Here is a 17,334-nt window from a genome sequence, read left to right as displayed (position 1 = left end):
TCATTGATGCAGAGAAAAGATGTAAAGAATTGTGAATTAACAGAAACACAATTTGTCAAATGGGTGGAGGTTCCCCCTATTGAGATTCTGCCTCCCTTGGACGCTGATGATTGTATCCTGTCTCCCCTTCACCTGTTATTTGTATCTTATCTTCCATTTCCACCTTGACTTAACTTTGGGCTGGACACTGGCGGGCAGGAAATGATGTGTTAAAAGTGGACATCAAGTACCTTGAGACAGGAAGGACCAGCACATAGATTACTATTGAAGTTACCTGGCCCAAGGTGAAAAGACCACACCCAAGCTCCACCTTCTGTCCATCTACAATGGAGGGGTATTTTTAACAGGAAACACCACCCCTTCAAGCTCTTGCTTCTTCAGGCCTCACATTCAGAAGGATGGGCCTTCCTCTGGCTCTTCATTAAACCACATGGAGCTTCATGGTCTTCACCATACAGCCTGGTTAACCCAAGCCTCATGGCTGCTTGACCTTTTCTCTTTCTCTCTCTTTATCTCTCTCTCTCTCTCTTCCATTTCAAACTTCAGCTGAGCCTGCCAGCTGACCTACCAAGATTAATTAGCAATCCACGTGGTTTTCTCTTTAAACTCTTCTTAACTTTCCTATCACTTAACTTTCCTATAATTTCTTTTAATAAGTCTCTATTTTCTTCCACACCTGCATTCCCAGGTCATAGTGATTCTTCACAGGTGAACAATCGAATTCAAGCTAGCGGCCACTCTCTCCTAATTATCTACCTACCTGTCTGACTACTAAGTTTCCTTTTCTGAATCCTTATCTGAGTCACTCCCACTAACCATGAGTGTACCCCAAGGTTCTGATCTGGGCCATTTTCTCTTCTATACTTTTTTCCTTGATAATCTCATCATCCCAAACTTTACCTATCATCATGGGGCTGATTCTCAGAACAATTTATCCCTTCTGACCTTTAGGATTATGTCACTAAATGCCTATTAGACATTGCAAACATCTAACACTCAACATATCCAAAATTAATTTATAATTTTTCCTCTCCTAAATCTTCTTCCTAAATTCCCTATTATTGCTGAGTGTATCATCATCTTTTCAGCCACCCAGACTCAAAACCAAGGTGACATCCTCATTTCCTCACTATCTTTTGACCTTCCCATATCCAAATAATTCCCAAGCCCTGTCAATTCTATGCACACAGCATGTTTTTATGTGCCCCTCTTTTTTCCTCTGATACTCTATCTTTGCTGGTAAGGCTCCTATCACTTCATAACTGAACCTCAGCAGTAGCTTGCACTTTGGTCTCTCTGTTGCTCAACTTTCCCTACTCTAGTCCATTCTGACTCCAGTGATGTCAAACTTAAATAGAAAAGGGGCCACTAAGCCTTACAGATGAATCCTTGCTAGTGCATATTTATTTAGAAAACCACACATTAACATTATCTATGTTTTATTGTATTTGGATTTTCTGTGTTAAATAATTCCCAATATTATTGGGATTATTGTGGGTTCTCCCACATGTTTGATTCCTCTATTACACTCAGCTGTTAAAAATGATCTTCTTAAAGCACAGATCAATTCCTTATTCAATAAACTTCATTGTCTCCCTATGGTCTCCATATTCAAATATAAAATTCTCACTTTGGCATTCAAAGTCCTTCAGACCTGACCTTCTTTCTTTCCAGTTCCAATACATACCTTTCTAGTCTTTCTAGTCTTCTTACACTGTACTCCCTGATCCATGTTCTGTGATGTTCTGTGTCTCCTTGCTACCCTTCATATACCACTCTCATCTCCCAGCTATGTCATTTCACTAATGTCTTCCATGCTCTAATTCTCTCTTCACCTCTGCCTCCAGCCTTCCCTTACTTCTTTCAGGACCCATCTACAATCCCACTTTCTTCAAAAAGCTTTTCCAAATTCTCCTTACTGCTAGTGCTTTGCCTCTGAGATGATCTTTAGTCTTTCCTGTATATATATATATCTTGTTTGTAAATAGTTGTTTGAATATTGACTCATCTCTTAGATTGGAGCTCCTTGACAGCAGGGACTATTGATTTTTTCCTTCTTTGTATCCAAAAACACTTAGTTTGGTACCTTAGCAGGCAGTAATGTGGATACTTAATAAATGTTTATTGACATGACTTGACTGTAAGCTTCTCAAGGGGAAGGCTTGTTCATTTTTAACTTTGTAACTCCAAAATCTCAGATGGTGCTTTATAGTTGTGGATCATGCTCCCTGATGGGAAGACAGTTAATCAAGTTCCTCTGCCAACTTTGCCCACAAAGTAATAAAGAATATTTTCTAAATAGGAGCTTTTATGGGAATTTATTAATACACTAGCTCTCTCTCTCTCTCTCTGTGCTTCTCTTCCTGACCAATGACCTTATCTAGCCTGTGACGTTCCTGAGCTCCATGCCAATGTTTGATTTAAGCTGCCCAACTCCAAGACAAGAGGTGAGCCCAGATCAAAGTATGACAACAACAAAAATAATGCCCCATTTCTCCCTTTAGATTCAGGAAAGTGCCATTTCTAGTGTAAGCTGCTGTAATTTATGGAATTTCTTCTCCCACCCTACCCTCTTTTAAAACGTATGTCTCATGGAGCTCAGAAGTCAGAGACAAAACTTTAACCATAGTCTAGCAGTGGTGATGTGATGCCAAGCTGTGCTGGAAGCCGTGGTTGCCATTCCTCCTGAGGATGCTCCTTCACAACCTCTCTCTTGGAACAGGTCTCTTAGTCATGGATTGATTTTCCTTTTTAAGCTAGATAGGGAGGGGTGGCTAGGTGGCATAGTGGATAAAGCACCAGCCCTGGAGTCAGGAGTACCTGGGTTCAAATGCTGCCTCAGACACTTACTAATTACCTAGCTGGGTGGCCTTGGGCAAGCCACTTAACCCCGTTTGCCTTGCAATAAATAAATAAATAAATAAATAAAATAAGCTAGATAGGGGAAGGGGAAGGAAGAGAAAGTTAGTTTCTCACCTCTCATACTAGCCCTGGTGCATCACAGCCTCACCTCCAAACAAAGCTACTGACTCGTTTGTCTAGAAAGAGCTGGACTAAAGTCTTTTCTCATTATTCCAAAGGAATCAGCAGTTCTCTCATATGTAGCATCTCTAAGCCCTTAAGCAGGAAAAGTTGGCCTGGTAAACATATGTCATAGTTGAAAAAAAAATGTACTTCTCTGTCAGGTATCCCCGTTCCCTTATTGTCTTTCCCAATTGTATTTTAGTAATGAAATACACAGATTAGTAACCACAGTTATCTGACTTAAAAGAAGAAAAAAATTTTAAAGTTTAAAAAGGAAACAGAAAACAAGCGACAAAATATTAAGAAATGAAGATTTGAAGGGGAGTGAGGGGAGGAAAAGGGAATTAACAGTTTTGGATCTGCCTCTCTATATGAATTTAACAAAAAATAAAATCTACCCAGACATATTCTGCTACACTAACAACTTCATGGCTGCAAGACCCCTTCCATTTCCATGGTAATAGATCTACAAATTCTCTACTTTCCCTCTCTCCTGCTATACTTTGACTGTGGCTATTTCCTTAGGGTACCTCTTACTCTGCCATTTTTCTCAAACTACCAATTTTTTCAATTTCCATACTTCTTATGAACCTTGATACAAATGCCAATCATTGCAGTGGCCAAGCCATCTTCTTGCCACCATCTTTGCTCTCCTCTCTATCCCTTATACTAGTAGTGTCAAACCTCATAGGGCCACTAATAAGAACATAATAATCCCTGTGGGCTACCTATTGATGTAGTATACCACACACAGAGTATAGAAAACATTAGAACTTTATAAGGAAAGGAAGAATAGCAGAACTCTGTAGTAGGAGAAACCTTAACAACATGTATCCCCTCCTGGTGAGTACCTTATTTCAGGTACACCATCAATGCTGTGTATATTGTTAGGAAAGTATGTCCCAGGGTTATGAAGGAAATCTTTTATACTTCTTGTTCTCACTATATCATCATAGCAAATGCCTTTGTGGATTATGAAAAATAAGATCACTGGTAGGGGCTCATTAACTATAGTTTGAAAAGTCCAGATCTTGTGATTAATCATGCCCCTAGGGGAAAACTCTGAGTGCCAAACATTGGAGAAGGAAGCAGGCCAAAGCAGGTTCTACATAAAAATAAAGTTTGTTTACATAATGAGCAGCTTAGCAAAATTTCTCTATCTACTTTATTAATTCCTCACTAAGCAAGCTCTGGTCAAAAACCAGACCCAACTGCAAACATTAAAAAAACAGGTTTTGACCTGGGAAAGCTGGCTAGCTAGGAAGAATGAAAAACTCATATGCAAGGCATTCTGTATTTCAGCAGCATTGAAAAAATCCCAGTAAAATCTTACAATAACTTTTTTTATGAAATGCATATATTAATATATAATATATATGCATCTTTTTTATCTGTCATAAATGTCAGGTTTTGATTTGCTTATTTTCACAAAGCAAATAAAAGTATAGTCATTCAAGAATTAGTCTTTCATTAAAGGTAAGGGTTTTTCATTTTTGTAAAATCCCTAAACAGTTTAATTCAAGCACAACAGCTTCTCAAATGAGTTAGTGATTTTAACAGTTATGACTTGTTTTTAAAAACTTGTTCCCATGATAATAAATGCATGTTGGTTGGTTGGTTCTTGTCCTTCATTATCAAAGACCAAAATGACATCTTTATGTTTGAAACAAATTACAAGGTGTACCACTATGACTGATCAGATCAATATGACCTCAGACTGCTCTACCACAGGTCAGGAACAAATAGTCCAGTGAATACCTGGGGTGCTTACTCTAAACTTATATATCTCCTTTTCCCTTGAGCTGCTTCAATTCTGCCTTTCTCATAGCTTATAGCAACCTCACTGATGAGGGAACATCATGTTGAATGATCCTGGGCCAGTATTTCCTGTATTTTATAATCAATTCTAAAGTTCTTAGGAGAGACCTTCAGGGTGTCCTGGTATCACTTCTTCTGACCCCTTTATGAGAGCTTGCCCTATGTGAGTTCCCCATAAAATAGTCTTTTTTGGCAAGGTACTTCTAACAATGGTTCCAGCCTATCATAGCTGCCCTCTCTGTAGTAAGGTTGGAATGTAGGGCAATTTTGCTCAAAAAAGGACCTCAGTGTCTGGTATCTTCTATTGCCAGGTGATCTCCAGAATCTTCATAAGACAATTTAAATGGAAAGGATTCAGTTTTCTGAGATGACACTGTTAGACTGTTCAGGTTTCAAAGACATATAATAATGAGGTCAAGGGGGTGGCTAGGTGGCATAGTGGATAGAGCATCGGCCCTAGAGTCAGGAGTACATGAGTTCAAATCCGGTCTCAGACACTTAATAATTACCTAGCTGTATGGCCTTGGGCAAGCCACTTAACCCCATTTGCCTTGCAAAAACCTAAAAAAAATGAGGTCAGCACAATAGCTCTCAGTAGACCTTCATTTTGGTAGTCAGTCCAATATCTCTTCTCTCCCACACTTTCTTTCAGTCTCTCAAATACTGAGCTAACTGTAGCAATATGGGTGTTAACTTCATTGTCAATGTGTACTTCCCTGGAAAGGACACTGCCAAGATAAGTCCACAAAACTTCTCCATTCACAGAAACTGATGATTCCACATTTGGATGTATGTGCTGACTAATGAAGTACCCGAGTTTTTTGGTGATTCCTGTTAGACCAAAATTAGCACAAGCAACAGAGAATCAATTCATTGTTGTATCTCAGCTTCAGAGGTTGCACTGAGTGCACAGTTATCTGCAAACAGAAGATCATGCCCCAACCCTCCCTCCACTTTGGTCTTGGCTTGTAACCTTTTCAAATTGAAGAATTTACCATCAGTGGTAACTGACCTGGATGTCCTGTTCATCCTCAGTGAAGTCATTTGATAATATGGCTGAAAACATCTTGTTACAAAGCATTGGAGCAAGGACAAAGCCTTGTTTCAACTCCATTGGTGCCTGGAAAATCAATAGAGCAGCACCCACTATCCAGAAGCTGTCTTTGATACTGTCAGTCATAAGGGTTCATGGACAATTATGTCAAAATTGTTCTCCAGGCAACTGAATTTTGACATAATTTTCCATAAACCCTCATAACTGACAGTATCAAAGACCTTGGTCAGATCTACAAATGTTGTGTAAAGTCTTTTGTCTTGCTTCTGGTATTTTTCCTGGAGTTGTCAGGCAGCAAACATCATATTAACTGTTCCTTTACCATTTCTGAAGCCACATTGGCTCACAGGGAGGTAACCAACTTCCAGTGAAGGATCAGACTGTTAAGGACTCTGGCAAGAATTTTACTAGTAATGGCTAAAAGAGAATCACCCCTGTAATTGCCACAGGACAATCTATTCCCTTTACCTTTATAGAGATGAACAATGTAGTACCCTTGAATTCTTGGGGGATAATCTCTTCATGCCAAACTGAAAAAATTCAGGTAACTTTTGGATAAACAATGGACCCCCCCACCCCCTATTGTAGAGCTCAGTTGGAATAGAATCAGCACCACTTTGCCCCTTGAAAGGAGCTTAATGGCATTCAAAACCTTTTCAACAACTAGGTATAGAATGACTTCAACTTGTGCTACATAATCAATGACTTCTGCATTGATGATAGTCCAAGAACATGGAAGTATCCAACCCATCTCTCTAGGATCATGTCCATATTATTAATCAACGTGTATCCATCAGTACCAAGTAGTTGAGATGTACTATATGTTTTTGGCCCATATATAGCCTTCAGGGCATCATAAAACCATTTTGGATTGTTACTATCTGCTTAAAACTGAATTTCATCTGTCTTTTTACTGAGCCATGAGCCCTGTATCTCTCTAAGCTTTGCTTGTACTTTACTTTTGATGGAATTAAATGCTGCCTTTTTAGAAATGGATGAACTAACCAACTGGTAAACCCTGTGGAGTTCTCATTTTTCATTTAGTAGCTTCTGTATTTCCCCATCATTTTCATCAAACTGATCTTGATGTTTGTGAGTGTTTTGATGTTTGTGAGTGTTCTGACCCAGATGAGCAAATGCAATGCTGTATACCAGATCTCTGAAGGCTGTCCACTCTTATTCTGCTCCACTGTTGCCAACTGTGTGTTGGCTAAGTTTTCCCTCCAAGTTAGCAACAAACTGTTCCTGCTCAGAGAAGCACTCTAATCTCTTGATATTCATTCTTCTGGTAGTCATTTTGCCTTGGGGCCACTACTTCAGTTGAGTGTGAACATTTAGCTTAGAGTGGATGAGGTTGTGATCTATCCAGCCCTCTCTGCTTCATGCATTGCCTTCATCATTCTCACATCCTGTCTCTTCTTACAATCACATAGTCTGTAAGATACCAATGTTTGCTATGAAGGTTATCTAGGAAGTTTTATTGGATTTAGGTAAAGACAATGTTTGTGATGAGAAGGTCATGATGTCCACAAGTCTTCAATAGTAGGTGACCATTGCTGCCATTTTTTCCTACTCCATTTCTCCCAAGGACTCCCTGTCATGCCTGGTAGTCTGAACCTACTCTAGCATTAAAGTCACCCATAATTATAAGCTTGTGCTTCTTTTGATACAATTATGGTAAAGGTCTCTAGGTCTTCATTAAATTTTTCTTTGACTTTATCAGGGTTCATCATGATGGGAGTATAGGCACTGATGATGGCGGCATGGCATTTTCCTCAAGTGGCAATCTCATTGTCTTGAGCCTATCATTCACTCCTTTTGGTAGATATCCAAGTTTGCTGACTAGTTTTTATTGCAAAACCCACCCCAGCTTCATGGTGCTCCCCTTCACTGAGGCCACTGCAAAAAAAACATATATCCAATTCTGACTTCAGTAAGCTTACCTTCATTTGTCAGTCTTGTTTCACTCAGGGCTGCTATTTGGATGTGATATCTGATGAGTTCTCTTTCAGCAAGAGCTGTTCATCTTTCAGGTCTAATGGATCTTGTGTTGTCTATGAGTGTTTATACATTTCATGTTCTGATAGTAAATGGAATCTTCTTTGAAGAAGTTTTTGAGGATTTTTTGGTGTCTCAACTGCAGAATGGGATCCCCACATGCCTGGTAATCAGACCAGGGTTGAGTAAGCAGATAATTTTTAGGGCACCTTTTGTAGCCCCTTCCTCAACCAGGAACTGAGCAGTGTGTTCCTTAAAAAGTCACCCAATGTCTGGGGCCGGATTTGGACCCAGGTGCTCCTGGCTCAAGGGCCAATGCTCTGTCTGCCACCCAGCCACCCCTACTATTATTACTATTTTATTTTATTTTGGGTCTTTTTTTTTTTTTAGTTTTTGCAGGGCAGTGGGGATTGGGTGGCTTGCATGTCACACGGCTGGGTGATTGTTGGGTTTACGAGGCTGGATGTGGACTCAGGTGCTCGTGGCTCCAGGGCTGTTGCTTCGTCCATTGTGCCACCTGGCCATACCTAAAATTATTACTATTATTATTTTTTATTTTAATTTTTTTCCTCTCCCCTTTACTTTTTTCACCCAAACAAGTCTATCTATATTCATGGGGGGAGGAGGGGTATTTTGTTTACTTGTAAACAAGAATATTTTATTAATGTAAAAAAACATTTGTACAAAATGAGAATAAAAAATAAATTAAAAAAAAAGTCACCCAAGGGGCTACCTAATTGCCCTGATTTTTTTTTTGGCAAGGTAATGGGGTTAAGTGATTTGCCTAAGATCACACAACTAGGTAATTATTAAGTGTCTGGGTTTGTATTTGAACTCAGGTCCCTCTGATTCAGGGCTGGTGACTGTAGGGTTGGTGCTCTATCCATGCCCTGCTACTTTCATTGGAGAAATGACCCTATGGACCAGGACACTTGTGTGCAGAGTTGTGACTACAGTTCCCAAAGTATCCACACCTGCTGCTTTTTGCCTATCACCACAGGATTTTGAGATAGGAATGGTCGAGTGATGTCTTTTGATTTGTGCATAAATTAGATTTAAGTGAAGGAGAGTTTTATGAAATCATCAGCCTCACTCTCTCTTCCAAAGTCATGATCCAGTGGCAAGACAGAGTCAAGACTACTGGTAATGGCTCTAGATGCAGTGGATGACCTTGGCACTTTTGATGTCTAACTAAGCTCTAATAGCTCCACAGCACCTGCTTCAACTGCCTTCATGGCCATTGGAATAAAATGTTCTCAGCTGCCCATTCCACCAATGGAAGATACATAAGCTTGGGGTAGAGCCCCCCCACCCAACTCACCAATGAGTTTGAGACTTCCTCACTTTCCCTCAAACTGGTTTACACCTCCTGCTGAAAGTTTACAGAGGTGTGGTCATTATGCATGCTACAGCTTCTTGGAACCATAGTTGAGAGTTCAGTGGCTCAGGTGGAAAGCAGCTCTGAAAAGGGCTTGGCAGCCCTCATGCCAGAGGTACTAGTCTTCCTTGAACATATCCTACAGTCTGAAAGGATCACAAGACTTTGGGCTATTAATGCCATTTAGAGGATGACAATGCCACATAGAAAATAGTTTCAAATTGACTTCTGGTCAATCATGACTCTGGCTACATATACAACCAACAATATCAATCAAGGGAGCAGAGAATTCTTAATTTGGTATCTGAGGATTGCTGGCCCTTTCAAGGGATTTACTTTTAGGGGGGAGAAGAGAGTGCCTCCTTCTGTCCCCTCCATTCTATTGCCAGAGAGAGATGAAATTAGGAGACAATAAATAGTAATAGGAAGAGGTGTATAGGATAAACACAAGATCTTCCAAGAAAACAATTAAGTATCCAGGGGTAGAATTGGCTATAATCTTGTGACATTCAAAAATTCAGAAAACCTTCAGGTCTCAGAGTAATTGAGAAAGTTGTAGGTCATTCAACAGTTACCCAAAGGAGAATTACTCCTACATGGCAGGAGAAAGCTATACAAGGATGCTTCCAGTGCTTAGGCAAAGCAAAGCTTCCCTGACCCTGGACTAACCATGCTGACAATATTAACATCTGGGTCTGAACTATGAAAGAAAGCAAGATAAGGGGGGGGATGTGGGAGAGAGAATGTGAAGTTCCAGGAATAGTTAATAGTCTAGTTTGTTTGGAATGTAGAGTATGTGAAGGGGAGTAATGTGAACTAATGATGGAAAGAAAAGTTGCAGCCACTTTATGAAGTCTTAAAAGTCAAAGGAATCTGTGTGATCCAGAAGCACTGGGGAGCTGCTGAAAGTGGGGAGAAGGTTGTAAAAGTTTTTTTAAAGATTAATTCATTGTCTAAGGTACTTTTTATTTTTCTTCTAAATAGTATTTTTTCAATTACATATAAAGACAATTGTTAAAATTCACTTTTTATATAAAGTTTAGAGTAGCAAATTTTCTCCCTCCCTCCCTCCTTCCTCTCTACAATGATAAGTATTTTGATATAGGTTATATATGTGCAATTATGTAAAATATAAATCCCTATTAGTCATGTTATAAAAGAAGAAACAAAAAGAAAAACCACATGCAAAAAACAGGAAAATAGTATTCTTCAATCTGTATTCAGACTCCATCAGTTCTTTCTCTGTATGTGAATATCAGTTTTCATAATGCGTCTTCTTGACTTGTCTTGGATCACTGTATTGCTAAGAAGAGCTAAGTCAGTCATAGTTAATCATAGAACAATGAGTACAATGTTCTCCTGGTTCTACTTATTCCACTTTGCATCAGTTGCTGAAAGGTTTTAAGAAGGAAAGTATCTGAGGATGAACCTGAGTCAGGTCAGTCTCCTAGTAGTCTGGGTTCAATATTGGGATAAGATGAAAGAATTGCAAATCATTCAACAAAAGGTGACTTACTTTGATATAGCAGGAAAAAGTTGTACATCAAAGATACTTCCGATGATTTAACAGAGCAAAGCTTCCTTGAAAAAATTACCTCTGACCTTCTTGTTTTGAATCAGTCGAACTTTAGAGAGCACCTGGAACTCCTTGGGGCTGTTTTGTATTCAGGTGACCAGGAAGTAAGCTATAAGATCATGGGCCTTTTGTCTCCTGATAGTTTCAATACTCTTTAAGGAAAATTTGGCCTAATTTCCATGAGTGAAATGATTAGGTCATTATTCCTACCCCTTGGTGAAAAGTTCCTTATGATCTTCTAGAGTAGTGGAACATAAAGCCCAGTGCTTCCCAGAACCAGATTATAATGTTAAATGTTTAACAAAATAAAGAAAAATATAATATAGACAATGTTAATCTGGTAGTTTTCTAAGTCTGCATGCAGCTTGAGAGAATTTGGTACCACTTATTACAGAGGACCTTCTACCATTTAGTTGACTCTAGGGTTGGTACTCTTTTCCCTTAACTTTCTCCACCTAATTTCCCTAGTCCTGTTGAAGGCTATCATCCTCAACTCCGTGATACCTCTCAGCCTTCAAATCCAATTTTGCCAAGGACTAACAATTTCATCTTTCCAATATTTCCAATATTTCTTGAATAGTCAGTCCCCTTTCTTCTTCTGACACTCTATGTGCAAGCCTTCAACCTATACTATTACATTAGCCTGCTGGAATAAAGGTGCTGGATAAAGGAGAAGGGCAAGTCCTGCCTATCTTCAGTCTCTCTCCACTCCGATTTATCCTCCATTTAGTTGGTAAAGTATCTTCCTAAAGCACAGGCCCAACTGGATTATACTCTTCCCCCATCTCCTCACTCCTTAAATTCCAGTAACTCCTTATCATCTCCAAGATCAAATACAAAAATCTTCTGGCATTCAGAGTCCTTCATAAACTATCTTTTCATTGATATCCTACTTTCTCAGTCTTCTTACATCTTACTTCCCACCATGAGTGCCTCGATCCAAAAACATTGTCCCTTTGATTTTTTTCATGGGCAAGACCCTTTCTCAGTTCTGGCCTATCAAGTGGACAAACTAGACATTGTAGTGAAAGTGAGAGAGAGAAGAATCAATGATGATGATGATTGAAATTACAAACCTCAGTAACTCAGAGGGATTGTGGGTACTCTCAAAAAAATAAGGAAATTTGGAAGGTGATGAATACTGTTTTGAATATGCTGAGACTGAGGAACCAATGGGAATTTAAATCAGAGTTTCCTAACATGCATTCTATAGAGAAATTTCGGGAGGAAGGAAGGGAGTATGTAGATATAAAAGAGGGAAAATCCCAACTTTATCTTCACTAAGCATTGATTTCCATTGAAATTCTATTTATTTTATTTTATATATTTAAAAACATTATAGGAAGAGTATAAGCAAACTACCAAAGGGAGTCTATGTTATAAAAAAGTTAAGAACCTTGAGCAAGATAGTTACATCTGGTAAAGGAGTTGTATTCAGTGTGAAGACCTGAATTCAAATTTGTTTTTTAAAAAAATTTGTTTTAAGGGACAGAGCCTAGATGGTGGAGAAAAGTCAGGAATTCAGCTAAACTCTTCCCAAAATCTCTCTGCACACTTTTAAATAATGCTATAAAACAATTCCTGGAGCATCAGGTGAAATAATTTTCCAGTCAAAGACAATTTAGGTCAGTAGAAAGGGCTTGTTGCATCTGAGTGACAGTGGAGCACAGTCCATCAAGCACTGCCCCAACTAGCTCTGCCCAGCAAGCACTGCCCCAACTAGCTCTGCCCAGCAAGCACAACCCTAGCCCCAGCACTGCCCCAACCAGCACTGCCCCAGTCAGCACTGGCCCAAGCAGCAATGTAAACCAGGAGAAAGTCACTGTTCTGGGTGGCATTCCAGGTACAAGAGGGAGTACTACCACCCCAGAGCTTGTGGCTGCAGTGGATCTGGGACTCTCCTCACAACTCCAGGTCAGAAAAGAATGCTTGGGGTGGCTAGGTGGCACAGTGGATAAAGCACCGGCCCTGGAGTCAGGAGTACATGAGTTCAAATCCGGTCTCAGACACTTAATAATTACCTAGCTGTGTAGCCTTGTGCAAGCTACTTAACCCCATTTGCCTTGCAAAAACCTTAAAAAAAAAAAAGAAAAGAAAAGAATGCTTGCAGTAGCTCATAGACCAGTGTACCATGCAGGAAAGTAGTAAATACACCTCTCCTTAGACAAACCACATGGGGAGAACTGAAAGTTATCCCTGAAAGTAACTCTGAAAACAGCTGCACAAAACTGTTAGATCCAGACTTAGTTTCATTTTTGCCAAGTGAGACTGGTTGAAAGCCATTTCCCATCTCGTCTTGGCAACTCCAAACAATTCACATCCTCCATGGAGACCCCAAATGACTCTCTATGGAAACCATACTAACCTGAATCCCATATCCCATATCCTATAAAAAGTGTGCTCTGGGGGCACAATGGATAGAGCACTGGCCCTGGAGTCAGGAAGAACTGAGTTCAAATTTGACCTCAGACACTTAATAATTGCCTGTGTGACCTCGGGCAAGTCACTTAACCCCATTGCCTTAAATAAATAAAATTTTTAAAAAAGTGTGCTCCCCAACTACGCACTGCTGGAGTCTGTCATTTCTTCAATAAAGAACTTTACATTCCATTTCCCTTCAATGCTATCTTTGTTAAACTTAGGGCTTTCTGACCTCATCTTGGTCTTAAAACCTGGGACAGGAGTAGCAAGGAATCCTGAGACTCAAAACCAGGGAAGTAATGAGCTGTGGCATCACATTAGAGCTAATTCCCTAATCATGGCAGAACGAACCCTTGCATCCCTCTCCTGGACCTACCAAACCCTTGATATTTAAGGGCAACTGTTACCTACCGGCCACTTCAGAAGACAGGACCGATTGGAGAGGTAAGACTCCTTCCTGGACATTCCCCCTTCCTCCTTGCCAGGACACCCAGGGTGTTCCTTATCAAAATCCTAACTAGGTGGGGAACTGCCTAGAAACAGAGAAAGGGACCTAGGACACCTCTTTTTTTCTCTGTTTACACTGAAACTAAACAACTCAGTGGATGGGATTACTGCATGCCCCCAACCCCCCCAGGTTTTAGTTATAGCCACTGAGCTACTTTGTGGATCCTCACCTCTCATAAAAATCCTCTGCATGCAGACTTGGAATTCCAAAAATTCCCCAACACCTGTACTGAACCTAATTTGTGTCAAAAACAAGTGGAATGGAATCCCATTATGTCCAGCTGTTTTTGAACTAAAGCAGCACCCCCTCCCTCTGTGACTCCTAATCTGCTGTTCAAATTCTCCTCCTCCATGAACTGAACCCTCCCAAAGTGAGTCTAAATCCCAAACTATATCGGACATTCCCCAACCCCCCAGCTGTCTCTACACTACTGGTCATACATGTCCTAACCTCCCAGTATCTGGACTATACCCTGACTCTAGCTCACTTTTTGCTGAACTGAACCAATCCCAAACCCCCTGGGGCTGTCTTCTAAAGAACTGGGAAAAAAATTGTGCGACAGAATTTGAGGAAGTAACTTATTGTGCTCTTTTTACACTGCCTGGCCCCAATTCAGTATGTGAAATTAACCTTGAACAAGTCAATAATCAAAAATTCCATTCTTCAAATGGACAAAACGTTCTCACTCTGAAAAATCTCCTCCCTCTGAGAATCCCCCTGTTCTTAGCTTTCTTCTTGTGGCCTCCTTTCTACTGTTCTACAGCTAGGGGACTAGAGGATCACTCATCCTTGACCAAAATGGCTTGGTGTCAGTAGGTAATATTTACCTGGAAATCATGATGAAAGGGGTCAGTCTATCCTCCCATTCCTTGCTCTAGTTTGGATCCCATTCTGGGAATTTTTCTATATTCAGTTCTTCCTCTTAAAGTTTTTCTCAGAAAAGAATTGCTATCAAATACAGCTCAACTCCTGTATAAGATCCACCCCATTCTGGGAATTATGCCAACAGAAATCTCTTGAGACTAAATTCATGTATTAACAAGTTTGTCACTATATATGTATGGGTTAAAGTAAAGTTTTTAATAGTTATGATTCAAATAAGGAAAAATTCATAAATTAGAACACTGGAAAATTAGAATTGCACTGTTAAAAGCAAGATGACTTTTGGAATTCATAAGATTGTTAACAATTACAAAGAAAACCTTGAAAAATGTATTTTTAGAACCATCTAGTCATAGACCTTCATCAAAAATCAATTTGGAGATCTAATTTGATGTCATTTCTAGTGATAAAGATAAAAACAAATGATTTGAAATTTATTAATTTGTTAGCTCTTATTGTTTAAAGACATTAAAGGAAAAGAAAGAAAAATCAATGGAGAAATGTTTTTAAATCAGCAATGTTATTTGTCTGTTTTTGTAACTGTCTGGATTTTTTTCCTACCTTTGCATGAAGTTAAGAGGAAGTCATATCTACAACTTACTGCTTATGAAAAAGTGAATTGTTTGACCTCATAATGTTGAAAGATAAAGGTTAAAGAGTACAGCCCACCACAGGATAGATGGGTAGGCAAGTAGAGACAAAAAAACCTGGCTTCTTTTTCAGAGGTTTCTATTGATTCAGTACAGGCAAGATCAGCTATCCCTGGGAAATAAAACAACTTTAGTCATGCAGGATCTAAACAGTGAACCTAACTTGTTGCAGACCTGCAAGTTCCTAATATAGAAATGATTTTTAATGATTTTTGTCTTTACACCAGGACAAATTAAAACTGCAGAAGAAGAAAGCAAAAGCAAGAGAGGAATTTTAAGTGAAACTTCTTATGTATGTTTGAACTGGTAAACTTCTATTTGCTTATGGTAACCCATGGGAGAAGACAACTTAAGCTGTAACTAGTATAGTTTGCTATTTTCAGGAAAAGATTTTGGGGTATGATGAATTTTATTCTAAGGTTTGACTTTAGGCATTGTTGTCTGATGCATCTTTAAGTCAATAATCTACTATTTGGAAGAACTTCTACAGGCTAAGGTCACAAGCCACTCAGAAAAATTGTGAATAGTCACAAGGGGATATGTCTGGAAATAGGCTGAAAGGGCAATCTTTGATCTTCATCCAAGACAGGCTCCTTCTGGCTCAGTTTCCCCATTATGCTCCTTGAAAAGGAATGTTTTCTACCTGGTTATTTCTGAGTCATGACTGCATGGCTGACTGTGACACCTACCTAAAGTCAAACAGAGCTAAGGATGTTTGAACCTACTGAATATGTGTTGTATTACCAAGGACAAATTTGATTTTGTTTTAATTATGTCCCAGTTTTTTTCTCTTTAGCAGATATCCACAATTAAAGCAAGAAGCCAACGAAAGACATGGATGCATGCACAATATGCTCTGGTAACCTGCAGTGTTCGCCTATATCCTGGTAAAATCATTGCTGCCTGGATTGGGTAACCGTTACATGATAAATATACTTTGATTTAACTACTGAAGTCATGAAATATTTATTTTGTTATCTATATTTCTCTGTATTGTTGTTGTTTTTCCTTTCTGCTATGTATACATATAATGAATCCCAATAGGCTGGACTCTGGGCTGAGTGTATTACAGAAAAGATCACAAGCTGAAGACCTTCACTTTCTCTTCAAACTTGGATGACCTCCATTAAGTATTCCCTGGTGCTTCTGTTTTTGCTTGTCCTCTTGGCATCTATTTTGTTCTGCAAAACCATTGATATAGGTGGCCTTTATGGATATCCCTTGGTCATGGCCTCCTAAGGTCCAAAGGTTCTCTAGGCTTTTCCACACAATACTACTCAAAATGACTGTCTCAAATCAAAATTCTAACTGCTGTTCCCTAGATCAAGATAACGCCTTCCTCCAATCCAAAAACCACCATGAATGTCTTGCCCACCCTATATCACCCCTCTTCAGAAGGAAGCAGCCACTGAAGAGTGGTCCATTGTTCTGATTCCCATGGAGCAACCTCCCCATCCTTTAAGCTATCTGTATCCCTTTTGTAGCTAGAAACCTCCCATCATGATCTGTGGTTAGCAACACTGTCCCATCAGTGTCCAGACATGACAGTCTAATCAATCTCCCATAGTCTTTGTGGGCAAGGGACTTTCCCTTGACCAATATAAGCATAGTTGCTCTCCCACCTAACCAATATCTCATTCCCTATACCAAGATACAGTTGAAATGGGTAGAGGATTTAGACATTAAGGGTGATACTAGAACTCAATTAGGAGAATATGGAATAGCTTAGCTATGAGATCTATGGAGAGGGGAGGAGTTTATAACCAAACATTAAAAAAATGCAAAATGAATAATTTTAATGCTTAATTAAATGAAAATTAAATTTAAAAGATTTTGTATATTAAAAAACAATGGGACAAACATTAGAAGGAATGTAGAAAGCTAGAAAACCATTTTTACAGCTACTGTTTCTGATAAAGGCCTTATTTCTAAAATACATAGAGAACTGAATCAAATTTATAAGAATATAAGTCATTTATTCCCCAACTGATAAATGGGCAAAGAATATGAACAGGCAGTTCTCAG

General features: G+C 39.3%; 1 protein-coding gene across 1 annotated transcript in view; it reads right to left on the bottom strand.

Annotated features, from left to right (window-relative positions):
• Positions 1-14,670, bottom strand: part of UCHL3 (ubiquitin C-terminal hydrolase L3) — a 130,086-nt gene extending 115,416 nt beyond the window's left edge. The window contains exon 1 of the mRNA XM_074191821.1: positions 14,605-14,670. The gene's annotated coding sequence lies outside the window, so the exon portion shown is untranslated. The remainder of the gene's footprint in view (positions 1-14,604) is intronic.
• Positions 14,671-17,334: the final 2,664 nt, after the last annotated feature.

Source organism: Macrotis lagotis, chromosome 6 (assembly GCF_037893015.1).
Source record: "Macrotis lagotis isolate mMagLag1 chromosome 6, bilby.v1.9.chrom.fasta, whole genome shotgun sequence".
Classification (NCBI taxonomy): Eukaryota; Metazoa; Chordata; class Mammalia; order Peramelemorphia; family Peramelidae; genus Macrotis; species Macrotis lagotis.
The sequence above is the reverse complement of the archived record's forward strand: the minus strand, read 5'-3'. Positions and strand labels throughout refer to the sequence as shown.